The sequence below is a fragment of the Sinohyriopsis cumingii genome, chromosome 2 (assembly GCF_028554795.1).
Source record: "Sinohyriopsis cumingii isolate HCF-2022 chromosome 2, ASM2855479v2, whole genome shotgun sequence".
Taxonomy (NCBI): Eukaryota; Metazoa; Mollusca; class Bivalvia; order Unionida; family Unionidae; genus Sinohyriopsis; species Sinohyriopsis cumingii.
In genome coordinates this window covers 119324194-119339234 of record NC_142962.1, presented here as the reverse complement: position 1 = coordinate 119339234, position 15041 = coordinate 119324194, and positions in this window count along the sequence as shown.

Genomic DNA, 15041 nt, shown 5'->3' with positions numbered 1-15041 from the left:
TAGCGCAGCAACCGCCGCTCATGCCCAGTTCCTGTGTGTGTGTGTGTGTGTGTGTGTACAAATCTCCCATCGAACTATTTTTTTTACTGGGAGGGTCCACCAGAATTAACTGGAGTATGAATTTCTTGTTACGCCACTGGTATGTATAACATGCTGATGAGCGCAAAACAGTGACGTTTTTTTTTTACTTCCCCAATGCAATTTTATTTTTTAATTATGTTTTTGTTTGTTGTACATGCAATACTGAAGACTCGAAAAATGTGTCATTGGCTATGCCGTAAGTATCAGTCTTGTCAGAAGAGATAAAAGATGCTTTTCGTACCGACGTCAATCATCAGCATGGGAAATATTCCTGCGTCTCTACATATTTCCCATTTAAACCAGCAGTAATTCTCTCAAGTTTATAAATATGCTCGATTTTATCTCTTCCATCGCACTGTAGAGCAGCCTGTCTTTGTTTCCGAGTGACAGCAATGTGCGTTTCACTGGCCAAATGTACATTAACGTAGGTAAAATAGCCTATTGATAAATTACGCCTAATCAAAACCACATGAAGCGATAAAAGCAGGGGCCGTTTAAATCTGCAAGCATCAATCGTTATGCGATACGGCGAGATAAGGCTAATGACAGAAGAGAAACAAATGGAGTGTCAAATGATGAGCAAGTAACGTAAGGTCTCGCTCTGTGCGAGACGTAATAATATTCCATTTTCATGACATTTGTGTATCGCGTGAAAGGAGGTAGATAATAGACGATAATGACTGATACCAGTGACATCTGACGGGAATTACATGATTAACTGTGATTAGCATCGTTAATTTGTATTAATGACTTGCAATTTCGGCGTACAGCAACATAACCGTTGAAATATTTAGATATACTGATTCACGGTATGCTTCAGGTCCTAATTATTTCGCTCAAAAGGTGCCGCTTCCAAGGACCATTTTGGTAAGGGTCAAGGTGACTCTCTGTTAAAGAGCAGTAGAGAAAAGCAGAAATAAAAAATGGAAGCTAAACAATGCCAGGCTGTCTGAACTGGTGAACTTGAAAAAATCTGGCGAATTGTACGACAAAATTAAAAGGAAAAGAAATAGCGAAATCAAGAATATAACAAAATGAAGCTTAACCCAAAAGTGGGAGAGGGTGGATAAATTAAAATGACTTTAAAGAAACAAACTTTCTCATAGATAGGAAAATTCAAGCACCTATAAACTGATAAACCTATATCCAAAATCAAGTTCATGTTGTACCTGACTAGTAACATCTGTTTTGTGAGACAACAAATAATACATTGCTAATAGTTTCCCTACGAGTGTGGGTTAAATATTAACATTATTCTGGTTAAAGGTAAACATTTTTTGGGGGTGGGGGGTGGGTGGGGTCTAGGTCTAGGACATTGGTATTCACCCATGACGATCCTGTTGTACCTAATATTTAAAACATTCTTTATTATCATTTCAGCAACAAATTATTCTGTTTTACAAATTAATTTTGGACCTACATTCTGGCTTTAACACCTTTAGCAAATCATTCTTATTTCAGTATCTGATTTCGGTGGAATTATTTATTCAAATTATTCAATGGAAATAAAAGTGCTCGTTAATAATACTCTTAGACAGATACATTAATTTGGAATTATAGCGAATTCAGACAAGGAACTCTTGAATGTATTATTTTGATTAATTAGAAGACTGTGAGTACATCATCACATTTCAGGCCAATGGTACATTAGTACATTCAAGACTACAGACACATCAACGCCTTCAGCACTGGATTTTATTTCGAACACCACTGGGATTGAATTAGAACTTTATTCATTATGTCTGGTGATATACCTGTTTGGAAATTCACATCATTATATGTTCTTTTATCAAGCTTCACTTCGTATTCTTGGGAAATAAATTACGTTTGGAACTTTACAAAACTTGTTCGGTCTTTGCTCTTTTTCTCTTCCTTTGCTAAAGACCATATAGTTGTACATATTAAAAATATTTGATTATCGTTATGGTTTAGAAAATTGCCAGCATCTATGTAATTTAATATAAATATCATAGCAAAAAAAGTATTTGTACCTCGTCCTTTACAACAAAGTAAATGCAATTACTGAAGAAAGAAACTAATTAAAAGTAAGGGGGGGCTATGATTTTCATTTGAGTCGAGATATTTTCTTTCCTTTTTTATTTCACAAACCTGTAATTTTATTTCCGATAATATGATGTACATAATATGGTGTTATTTTGATATAAATCAGAACAAGATATATTTCCAGGTACTGACCGACGGAATTTAAAGAATAAAGTCACACCCCTGCCCTAGCGACCTGAATGTAAGGCTTTACTCGAGTGGGGATAGACCCAGCACACACTCGAGTTAAAGGAAGTAATTCAGCCTGCATTAGCTGCGCTAGGTGTCAAACAGGCAGTATGTGACACACTATCTCCTCAGTTCACGCTACGACCTTTCTAGCTAATCCTTTGATGATTGACGTTCCTTCGATACTATTGGCTGATCTGCAGCAACTGCAGTTTTTAATTTCAAAGAAAAATAAAGTTTCAAGGCAGACAATAATTTTCTTTTAAGAAACGCAAAGATTGCCGAGAATTTCTTCTTTCATATGAAAGGGCCAAGGTTGTGTTAGCGTACCCTTTGTGTATGTAAGGATCAAAAATACCAATTATTGGTGTTTCCTAATATTTACAAGTACCTCACTTACTTAATCTTTTGGTTTCAGACTTATTAAACTGTCGAAAAAAAATACCACTCACTTTTGTTTTGCTTGATAGAAACAGGCGACAGTTGGGCAAGTTCCCAAAGTTTCACGCGCGTTATCGTCATGTATCAAGTCAGTTTATCATCACCTTAAACCCGCGTGCAGATTGCAATCTCTGGCGGTGAAGCTAGCTTTGTTTACATTTCTACAGATGTAATCATAGCTTTGAAGGGGCATCGATGACGAAGACAAAAAACATCCAATGATTACTCATTCCTGCTAGCTGCGTTCTGGAAATCAGAGTGTGGGAAAATGTTACTACAACTCTCATGCAGCGATATGCATTTTCATATTATCAACTAACTTGTGCATTTTTTCTGACTTTCTTTATGCCAGGGCGGCGTAACCGAAACCGTCGGTTTTTGTGGTAAGCGATTGTGGCAAATGTAGCGAACGGGTTTCTTGCGTCAGAGGCATTGGACGAAATGCTCTTACTCGGAGTCATCTTGCTCGTATATCAAAAACCACCGGTACACCGGTTCAGACTGCTTAATTTATAACTTATGCTGCTGGTGGGAGAGAAAGCGTGAGAACCTGGAGTCTCTTTGTTTATCTGTGTACGTGTACTTTAATACCTACATAAAATTTTGAAAGGTAATACGATTCAAATTTAATGTCGGACGAACAGTCATCGTCGAGTATTGGAAAGAACAGCGCAATGGTTTCACGGGAAAAGGCAGGGTCGTTTTTTACTGCAACTCTGATATCATGCAACGCTTTTGAATTATTTGATGTCAGTTTTTGTTTCAATCAAACTAAGTTTGAATTGACGTTGATTGTCTGTAGCGGATCTTGTTCGGCTTCTGGAAGTGCACTGGAGTGGCGTGTTATGACACAGTCTCAAAAATCGCTATCAAATAGCACTTTTATTATCCAGTGATAGAGACCATACGTATCGTTTAATTTCGTAGCGTCATTTTTAACCACTGTACCCCAGTACAAATAGTCAAAACAGAAATATATAGAAAATAAATAAAACTTTTGATATCCATTGAAAGAAACGAGTGGCAAAATAGTTTAGTATTTTGAAACAATGCATTAAAAAAAATGTTGCATCGACTTAAACTATGATGGATGGTAGAAAACCCGGAAACCACTGCCAAGACATAACATGATTTTGGCAGACAGGCAATCGAGACATGGGAACGGAGTCTTGATGCTTTCGACCAAGACACATATGGAAACAATATTTAGTGACTAATGACTTAACGTTTTAAGGAGAACGAAAAACCGTGTTTAAAATGATACCGACAAGGAATCTGGCACTTAATGTTATGGGAAAATCGTGGGAGAGAAGTGTTCGTCGCTTCTTATGTCATATTATCTTAACAACTTTGAATGAAGAGATCATTTGTTGGTTGATATTTTTTTGTTAAGGACTGATCCAGGGCTTTGATAATTACAAAAGAATAAGACACAATCCATTAAACTTCTGGCATATCCTAATAAAATTTTTACATCATTTTTAGAGAAGTGGAAATGGGAACCAAAACATTCATCCTTTTTAACATAGGTGTAATGGGTGAATGAATGATTTAAGTTTATAACGTACTGCCATAATGACTCAACTGTCTTCCAAAAGCAGCAGTTGTATAAAAAAAAGAACGCAGAAAAAATTACATATATGTGCAAGAATTTATTTTAAAAACAGTTATGTATGCAAGTGTCACCAAAAAGCTGTCCTTCCTCTCATATTCTAACTCCATCTCAAATATCGCGTCTCAACAACAGCTGTTCTTTCCTTCGCATTGTAACTGAAGCTAATCTCGCTTTCGACAAAAGTTGTTCTTTCTTTCAATATGTAACTTCTCGACTTCAAAGGATTTGCTTTCTTATCGCTATAGCGGGCCCCGAGTGGCCGAGTGGCCTAAAGCGCTTACCGTTACGGATCATTGCCATCTCACTTCTGTCTGCGTGGGTTCGAGTCTCGGGTTCGGTCAATGTGGGTATGTGAGAAAGCTTGCCAGTAACTTCTCGTGGATCGGTTTTTATTTATGGGGTTTTCACGGGTTCTTACTCCACCATTGATACTGGCCGTCATGTATAGCCTATCTTGTGCTTGAAATTGTCGTTAAACCCTACAACAACCACATCATCGCTATAATTTAGGTCATTTGGATTCAGTATTAAAAAGATATATATTTATACTTGAATCAATTAATATAAAATTATCTGTTACAATAATTATTCACAATTAATGAAATTATATATTTAAAATTTTACACCATTATGCAATAAGGTGAAATATATAAACCGATAGCTAACTAGCGTAATATATAGATAGATAACACCCGGAAGGTGAAAAAAAAAAACACAAAAAGAACACGAATAAGAACATCAATATTGTACCCAAAAATTGATTGGACGTTTTATTTCTATCATACTTCACTCCATATACATGATAGTCTGCACTACGGAAGATCATAAATCTAGCATTTAATTAAAAGTATGTTCAGAAAATCTTGCATTTAATTGGACGTATGTTCGGATCTTGCATTTAATTGGAAATATGTTCAGAGTGCAACAATAGGTACAACCTTTCAGTGCCTCGCCAAATCACCATCCTCAAAAACAATGACATGCCATACACTTTTTTAATTCTTTGGTTTCTGATTCCATGTGCCCTCGTGATGAAACGGTCATATACGTCATTTAGACTAGAAAGGTTAGTGTATTCTTTCTGCTGCAGGTCTTCGCATGGCTAGTCGCACGAGCAAAGGCAGAATCTGATGTGTTGGTATTTTGATTGATTATACACGTCACAAATCACCTGCAAGAAGATGACCAGTCTGCAAATGTTGCGTTTTCAAACTACGAGACAGAACGCCCACTGTACCATTGTTACTTGATTTTGTATAATTTTTATTCAGATAGCAAATGCAAGATGTCAAAATACCTGCAGCGATTTATTTTTCTAAACATGGCAAGTTTATTATGACAGTAAGTAACAAATAAATAAATTTAAAAAAAAAGAAACAAATAAATACAACGTCCAATGGGATTCGAACTTGATACCGGTAATTGGATAATTCATTCTCTCCACAGGACTAATCCAAACACCTGGTGTCCTGTGAAGATAATGCTGTTGTTGTGCTTATTTTACAGAAACACAGTCACCACCTGTTTTGACTGGGCAAAGCCCGATTATAGTTCTTGGGTTATTTCTTTTTAAAATGCACAATACGCGAGTCCAGCTTACTTCGTGAGGCGGATATTAAAAGATCGATTCTAAGTGTGGAGAAAAGCGGTTGATAAACCATAAAGAAATTTGTTTCTAGCGACAGTTTCTTTTTCTTCTTTGGAATGTAGTTATGTCGATTTGGAGATAAAGAATTATCAAACATGTGTTCCAAGCTAATAGCTGTCTCCCTAAAATCTCATCCCAAAATTAATATGTTGCCTTGTGTTTCAGCATCATAGCATTCCAATGTATATGTCATCGTAATTACTAAATGTATTATATCTGTCAAGCAAGAACATGCACACACAAGAGAAAACGTGTAAAAGTGAGAAGGTTCGTGATCAGAATATATGTACGTTTCCTTAGATATCCGACCCAGGTAAATATTTCAAAACATCTCTGGAAATAATCAAGAACCTAATGGTAAGTGGGGGAGTCTAGACCAAATATGGCAGCCTTAATGATTTATCATACCCAGCCATTTTTGTTTCGTGGAGTTCCCTGAAAGATCGCATTAGCAAAATTTAACAATAACGAATGCACATCTTCGCTTTATATTTTTATATAAAAAAATATTTATAAGAAGAAATTCGACATATAAGTTATGATGGACCTGTGAATTTACGTCGCCCTAACATTCTTTCACATTTGGAAACCGCGACATTTATTAGCGTCGAAAAATTATTTGTAGCGTGTAATTTGTAATGACATCATTCATATACCACGAAAACAGAGAGACGAAAACTCACACAAAACAATAAAAAGTGCTAAAATGTCAGGAAGTCTTTATAACTACATTCTCCTTTCATACAACAGCTCAGAGACATATACACAGACACGCGTGCGTTTTATTTACATGCATTAAATATTATCTGGAAGCATGGAAAACATAGTGGTAACAAGTTTACATTGTACATCTGCTGTCTCGGGTTCAACCACCGTGGTTCTTGCACGTACAAGGGTTGGCTTATGTCCGTCGAACGTTATACATCTTTTTGCAAGTTTGTTAGGTCTTTTGATATCCTCCAGAATTGTCATTTCATGCCAGCATCGTATAGCCCGTTAATAACAAACTTGAACATTTCGTGGTTCACTGAACGAAAAGTAAAAACAATAAATACTATACTTCTGAAAAAGGATTTTGCATTTTAGCTGCGTGAAAACAAATCACCATCCGTTGTAAATGGCATTGTTACATTGAAATGCAAAGCAAATGTTTGATATGCTGGAAACTTCCCTCTACGAGTCATTATTGTTTGATGCAGCGACTGACAATTTTAGGATGTGAGTAAAAGTGTCATGTTGCAATAATAATCTATAATACCCTGGTAAATTTAGTATTCCTTTCATTACACACATTCGTCATTTTTTCTTCACACGTATTACATATGCGTTTATAAGTAAACCAAAAGTACACCGTGCTTCTGAAAAGCACGCCATCGAGGCGAGCTTTATCGCTGCCATTGGCCAACGAATGCTGCATACGACATTTGCAGAAAATTAGTCTAAAAGGAATTACTTCGGAAAATTGTATTGCATATCCATTCTTTCCCTAGAACCAAATATAATTTAAAACTTCTGACGGCTGTCTCGTTCCAGTAATAACTTATATTTTCATTAGTGACAAAGTCAAGATGGTCATCATCTTCATGGGCTTCAACTGAATTCCCTCAAGGGAAACTAGCATCATTACAATCGTTTCCAAAAGAGATATTTGCCACTTTTCTCCAATTTGCCCATTTGTAAGTTAAAACTTCCAAGGAATTTTGATAGACAAATAATCATCAGATCTTCGAGATGCTTATCTCTCACATCTTGCAACCGCGTGTGCAGAATCTTCTGCTTGTGTGCATGCGAACGAAGAAATCGCTCGGAACTAAGAATAAAAAAAGCAATCGCTTGTTTATGCGTGCTCAGTGGGTTGTCTGTCCCCCCCCCCCCCCCTTTCCAGCAACATACCAGATGCTTTTAGTTATCTTCGTTCCCTCAGAACATGATGAGTCTGAGAGTTTCTTTCGCCCAGGTTTCCCGCCATTCGCAACGGCTTGTAGTAAATACTTGCGTAAGATAGGAATTCGGGAACCGTGAGAAAGTTGGCAAAAATCATCTTGTGATGAAAAACGATACAACGATAAGGATGGCAGGTTTTTTGTGCGTTTTGTCTTCTGGCTGCATGTCGTGATTTGTTAGCTAAAGCAGCTGCCCCACCAGCCTGGGAAATTTGGCCGGCTGCGTTTGTCTCGTCAGGGTTTGGCATAACAAATTGTTTGCTTGGTAGACCCCAATTGCCCTACTGTAACAGGATCTTCTAATCGTGGTCAATGACAAATGTAAGGTAAAAAATATACATAGAATTGTTATACCATCACATTCCTTGTTCATCACGATCGCTCAGATATAACAAACTTCATGCAAATGAGAAACCGTGGATTGCAATGTACTATGGTTGTAACACATGCAATAAAAGAAACAGTGTATATGCTTTTCGTTTTGCACATGAACCTCCTTAACGTCATTTTGTTGTAGAGGAAAATGAATTATTGGGAAAACCATCTGTTTTTAGCTGTTTTATTCTGGAGAAACAGCAGTTATTGAAGTCCAACAAAACGATATGTTAAAACAATCAGAAATAGCGCACACATAACAATGAAAACTATCAATATGAAACAAAAACAGTTTTTTTTTTGCCAATCAGTCACCCCAAGACACTTAAACAGATTACCTTGAGGACATTTTCCAAGAATTAAAGTTTTAAAAAAAGCAATTTGTTAAATCTGACTAAACAGTGTGGGAATTTCATAATTTCTTAATTGCTTCTTTAAGGGTACGAGAGATCAATTTCGGCATCGCCTACTCCTTCTATCACAATATTTTCCAAATTAAGATTTTATTATTTTATGTTATTTTCTGGCATGATTCTATAGCTCCATTGCAAAAGGGAAACAAACGACAAGTGATCAAAACAGAGGTAAAACCATTGTTGATCATGAATACAAAAAACGCCAAGAAAAACAAAAACAAAAAAATCATTGCCCCTATCCATCAACCTACAATTTCTAGAATGTGTATTGTGTATTTTCAATACCTGTTAAAATACTTCTTTTGTTATACGCTTATGAAATAACTACAACGCTATTATTACCGCTCCGGTGGCCCGGTGGTTAGAGTGTCCGCCTCGGATACGAGATTTCGGGGGTTCGATTCCGGCCGAGTCATACCAAAGACTTACAAAAATGGTACTAACAGCTGCTTCGCTTGGCTCTCAGTATTAAGAGGTTAGTGCTAGGACTGGTCGGCCTGGTGTCAGGATAATGTGACTATGTCGGCGGCATGATACCCCAGTGCTGAGGCATCAATATAAACTGCCACACTGCTGATATCGTAGCGGTATGACTGAATTTCTTTTAAAGTTTCGTTAAAAATCAAAATCACACACACACAGTCGTGCGGAAAATATTACTCATAAAGCATTCAGTTAAATCAGTACATGACGTACTCGTTAACAGTCAAGTCAAATTGCAAACAGGGATCCAGATCTGCCGTAGTACAATTCGCCTGTAGTTCAGGGTCTATGTTGTTTGTTCTCCCATGTCCAACAAACTGTACAGTCCCAAATCTGTTGGCGCATTATGCGCTGTCATATATGGGTCTTTGCAGTTTGCAGTTGGACACGTCTTATATGCGAGTACAGACGGCAAATGAAAGATTTTACATTGTATTATTACTGCTACAGTTTGCTTAAAAATAGCCTGCCTTTAATGCAATCGTATATATTTATTGAAAGGTAATTATTTTTTGGGTGCTTGTAATACTCCTAACAAGGGCCCCGAGTGGCAGACTGGTCTAAACCGCTCTCCGTTACGGATCACTGCCATCTCACCTCTATCTGCGTGGGTTCGAGTCTCGGATTCGGCCGATGTGGGTATGTGAGAAGGCTTGCCAGTAGCTTCTCGGGGGTAGGTGGTTCTTTCTTGGGATTTACCGGGTTCTGCCTCCACCATTAATACTGGCCGCAATATATTGCCTATCGTGTGCTGAAAAATGGCGTTAAACCTTACAACAACAACAACAATACTCCTAACATTGTCCAGTGTCAATAGTTGGTAATCTGTAAGAGAGGGCATTAGTACATTAGAAACTTCACTCAGACATGGTTGTATGTAGCCACTTTGTGATTTGATGTGATGTGATTTTGATTTTTAACGTAGCTTTAACAATTTTTCAGTCATATCGCTACAACGTCTGCAATGTGGCAGTTTATAGTGATGTCTAGCACTGGGGCATCATGCCGCAGACATGTAGCATGATGTCCCACCCAGTCACATTATCCTGACACCAGGCCGACCAGTCCTAACACTAACCTCTTAATGCTGAACGCCAAGCGAGGCAGCTGTTAGTACCATTTTTTAAGTCTCTGGTATGACTCGGCCGGGGATCGAACCCACGACCTCCCGCATCCGAGGCGGACGCTCTAACCACTAGGCCACCGGAGCGGTAGCCACTTTGTCGGTACCTGTCATCTACGGGAAATGGAAAAAGTGTCCTCCAAAGGCGAGTGGTTGCTTGGTGGGCGTTCAAATCAGCAAAAACATGGATTATGGGACCTTGACCAAAAGAGGTTGTTGAAAATAAGAGATTTTTATAATTAACGGTGATCTTTGTATAAGGCACGATACATACATACATCGAACATACATACATACATACATACATACATACATACATACATACATACATACACTTAACTTGGGTAGAAAAATGTTGAAATCCATGGTTGTCCCCAACTAATGTAAAAAAAATTCGTTGACTAGCATTTTTTTTCTGGGTGCCCGTTAAATTACTGCAATTGCCCCAGATTGATGTAATCAAATTTATTCGTCAAATATACAAATTACATGCAATACTTGTAACTCCCAAGCGGTCCTGCTAAATGGAAATTATCTAATATGTTGACACTTTTGTAATCTGTTATCAACAAATATATGATAATTGATTTTCCTTTTTGCGTTAGTGTTTTCTTGTCCGAAACATCAGCCCCAAACCCTGTAAGGGTATATATAGGTACCCGGAAATGGTATGTTGTTATCCGTCGGCTTTCTAGTACCTGGCAATTCCCAGACCATAAATGTGTGTATTTTTTATGTTTAAACGACCAGAGCAAGAGGTAAACAGATGCATAACGGACGTACCGGGTCTGCCCAGTTGTCTCTATACATAATTGATTTCCATTAAGTAACTATATTAACAAACTGTCAGATATACACGGGCGTCACAGGGTGCCATTGAAAACAGTTGGTTTTGTTGTTGTTGTAGGGTTTAACGCCATTTTTCAACACAAGATAGGCTATACATGGCGGCCAGTATCGATAGCGGAGGAAGAACCACCGACCCACGAGAATGAACTGGCAAGCTTTCTCACATACCCACATTGGCCGAATCCGAGACTCGAACCCACTCAGACAGAGGTGAGATGGCAGTGATCCGTAAAGGTGAGCGCTTTAGACCACTCGGCCACTCGGGGGCCCCGAATAGAGACACAGAAAACCGGACAACTATCAATCTTAGATGACCGGCTGTTGGGATGGAAAACAATCAGTTTGTTTGATTGATTGATTGATTGATTGATTAATTAACTGATTCGTGTTGGATTGAATGATTAAGTAATCTTTAATGACATCGATACATGAAAGTGTTGATCGTGCTGAGGCAAGTGAAATGAAGTGCCTTGCCCAAGGCTACCACTGCGACAGATCGATCATTGTTTAGGTAGAATTCCACTCAACATCATCTTTCTGGTTAAGAATTCAGTGCACTCACCACTGAACCACATCCGCTTTATCAAACGTGAAAACCAACAGATGCAAAGCGAATTTGATCTTGGTCGACATGGCGTACCCTGCAGTTTGGCTTTTATGAAAATCCATATCACACCTACCTCTGAGCCGTGAAGATTACGTTGCAAACTCAAGGAACCTGCGACGGAATCAGTGTAAAAGTATGTATGTATGTATGTATGTATGTATGTATGTAGTTTAACGACACATGAGCACAATCTTGGCAATTTAGTGTTGAACAAAATCTATGTAACAAAAATAGCAAAGGCAGAAACCTTGTCAAAATCCTCAGGAAGACAAACCTCCAATGCAAAGCCAAAAAAAAGAAGAACCTGTAAAAACTTGCACAAGGACAAACGATGCAAAGAGAAAGGCAAAGAAGGATAAAATTCCAAAATACAAGGTGACCTAACCATTCCAGTGGCTGAAATGGTTAGAGAGTCCTACTCAAATCCGGGAGGTCGCGGGTTCGAACCCTGGCCGAGAGAAAAAGACTTATAAAAATGGTACTAACAACTGTCTCGCTTTGGCGCTCTACATTAAGAGGTTAGTGTTAGGACTGGTTGGCCTGTTGTCAGGATAATGTGACTGGGTGGGACATGATGCATGTGTCTGCGACATGATGCTCCAATGCTTGACATCACTATAAATTGTCACACTGCAGACATCGTAGCAATATGACTGAAACATTGTTAAGGCTACGTTAAACATCTTTTCATTGAAATGATCCTACTATGTTGGGGGGGGGGGTATCTCTTCAGATCTGGACAAAGTATATAAAAACATTAATTCTAAAAATTATACTTTTTAACCGATAACTTTTAGCATGGATACGGTGTGTCATAAAAAGCGTGCTTCTCGCTCGATGCTTATGTCACTCAGTGACGCTTAAAGGGAAATGTCATGTTAGATACACACGCCGAAGTGAGAACGACACACGACTGGGGGTTGTGCGTGACCTGACACCGCAGATGGCAAAGATGACGAAATCGTCTTAAGATTTGGAGGGAGACACGCGACACAAAATGAAACCTAATTTATCAGATGCAGTATGGTATTTATTTTAAAAACGAGGCACTAACGAGAGTGATACTGATAAAATGGGAGCATGGCCGAGAAAGGAAGTGGAGAATTTCATTGCCCTCAAGAACCTGTGGTAATGCTGTTCGAAACGTTGAACATTAAATATGCAAATAATTCGCAGCATTATTAAACTAAATTGTTTACGAACAAACATGTACTTTATAAGAACGATATCTGAGCATTATACAGGCGTTAGACGTCAAACATAAAGGATCAGTATTCCCAGCTTATGAATCGTCGGAGCAAGGACAAGTACATTTACAATCAGGTACGCGTTTCATGAAATAATTTAGCTTTGGTTTGTAGGAAGGCTGGACTTCACGGACCCAAAGTTGCCTTCGTAAAAATTTGGGAAAATTCCGGATCTTGCTTGTTCATTAGTGGGTGCATAATATTTTTTCGTCCTTTGATGGATGTCGATGATTCACCGGAGGTGGTGGATAGATGGTCAGCGTGGTCAGGTGTCATGGGGGGGGATTAGGGTGTTGTATTGTAGATGTTTTTATTGTCATATACATGGTCTCTCTTTAAAAGCATGAATTTTATGTTCGGTATATATTTTGTCCTAAGCGTTCTTAATGTTTTTCGTTGCGTTAGCGAACTTCGTCTGTCTTGTTCTCTCAGTCTAATAATTTAGCAAGTCGATAAATTAAATGAACAGTCCAGGACAATCTATGTCTATATCTCATTGTTCTGCGCTTTTAGTATCGTGTAGTTCTTTGTTATCGTCACAAACCTCGGGCGATAATCTGCTATGCTCTTTATCACCCGTGGCTGCAATGTACCGAGATTTCCTCGTTTTTCATGGGTACGCATAAACAAAAATAAGTCGTCAACAACGCAGTCTGACAATGTCCTACACATCAATGAGAGTGCCCGTTTTATAGATCGACAAGATCTAAGAGAAACTTTGATTGACTCATTGCAAAAGCGTGAATGGGTATGTTCGGTCACAACAGCGAGAAAAATTACTCGCGCTCGCAGTGATTCCTTACCATGTTTATACATATTATTGAGAAACGGGGAAATCTCCGCACACAGGTAGTCATTTCTGCCATAGTCGGGCAAAATGATTTAGCGAGTCTCTCCCATTGAATGTGCTTTGGTAAAATTTGTGCAAGGAAAGCTGCACATACATCTGTTTCTTTCTTTTTCTTTTTGATGATTGCTCAACAGAATGCGTTGTTCAGTGCGCCAGTGAAACCGCCTATATGTCCGCAAAAAATTACGCCATTTCATCGACACAATGACACAGTATGTCACCTCCCCATATCAACCAATTAAATCTTTGTTTCCAAATTTTGGTAAACTCTCGCTCTGGCGTTACGAGGAAAACCACAGTGGGGTTGCGGGGGTGGGGTGGGGTTGGGGGTTGGGGTATCAGATACTAGTTTGGCAGAGACGTCACGTAACGAAGCGAGTTTGGTTGAACTACGTTAGAAATGTAGCTGAGACAGAAATTTTAATTTCATTTTGGAGAACGAACCAATTTCGTGATGTTAATAATAACAACTGGCAAGTTTTCCCATTCAAACATGTCATTACTTAAAAGAGAGCTTGTTAACATGTAAACAGGAAATAACGTTTTTCCACTAAGTAAAACAGATAGGGGTTGGTTTTTGACCATTTAACTAAATTGTTTAATTAATTCACCAATTAGTCTGTCCGTGCGTTCTTGCTTTCTCGTCGTTCCATTGTTCGATATTGATCACTCGAGATCTTATGTTTTTGTGCGTCAAGTAGAGTCGTAAGGGAGAAAAGATAAAGTAAATAATTACATACGCACATATATGCATTTCGCGTTACTGAATGAAGCGTCTGCTCTGTGTGCGCATACGTGTGCGCGCGTGCGTGTGACGCGGCTAGAGAAAGTATAGTTTTGTTAAAAAAATTATTCTTACTAAAACTTGATAAATATCGAGATTACGATATTAGTACTATATATGCTCGCATTAAGGTCTAGTTCAGCTTTCAAACTGCACAGAGTAGATCTGTCGTCGCATAATCCGCGGGCAGATCTAGGTCTATGCAGTTTATTAAAGGAATCAGTATAACAAACTACAAAGACACTGATGCGTTGGCGTATCATGCGGCGGCAGATTGGGATTTATATTCTTTGAAGTTGGTCTGGATTTTGATGACGTGTGTAAGTACATAGACAGGACACCAGTCT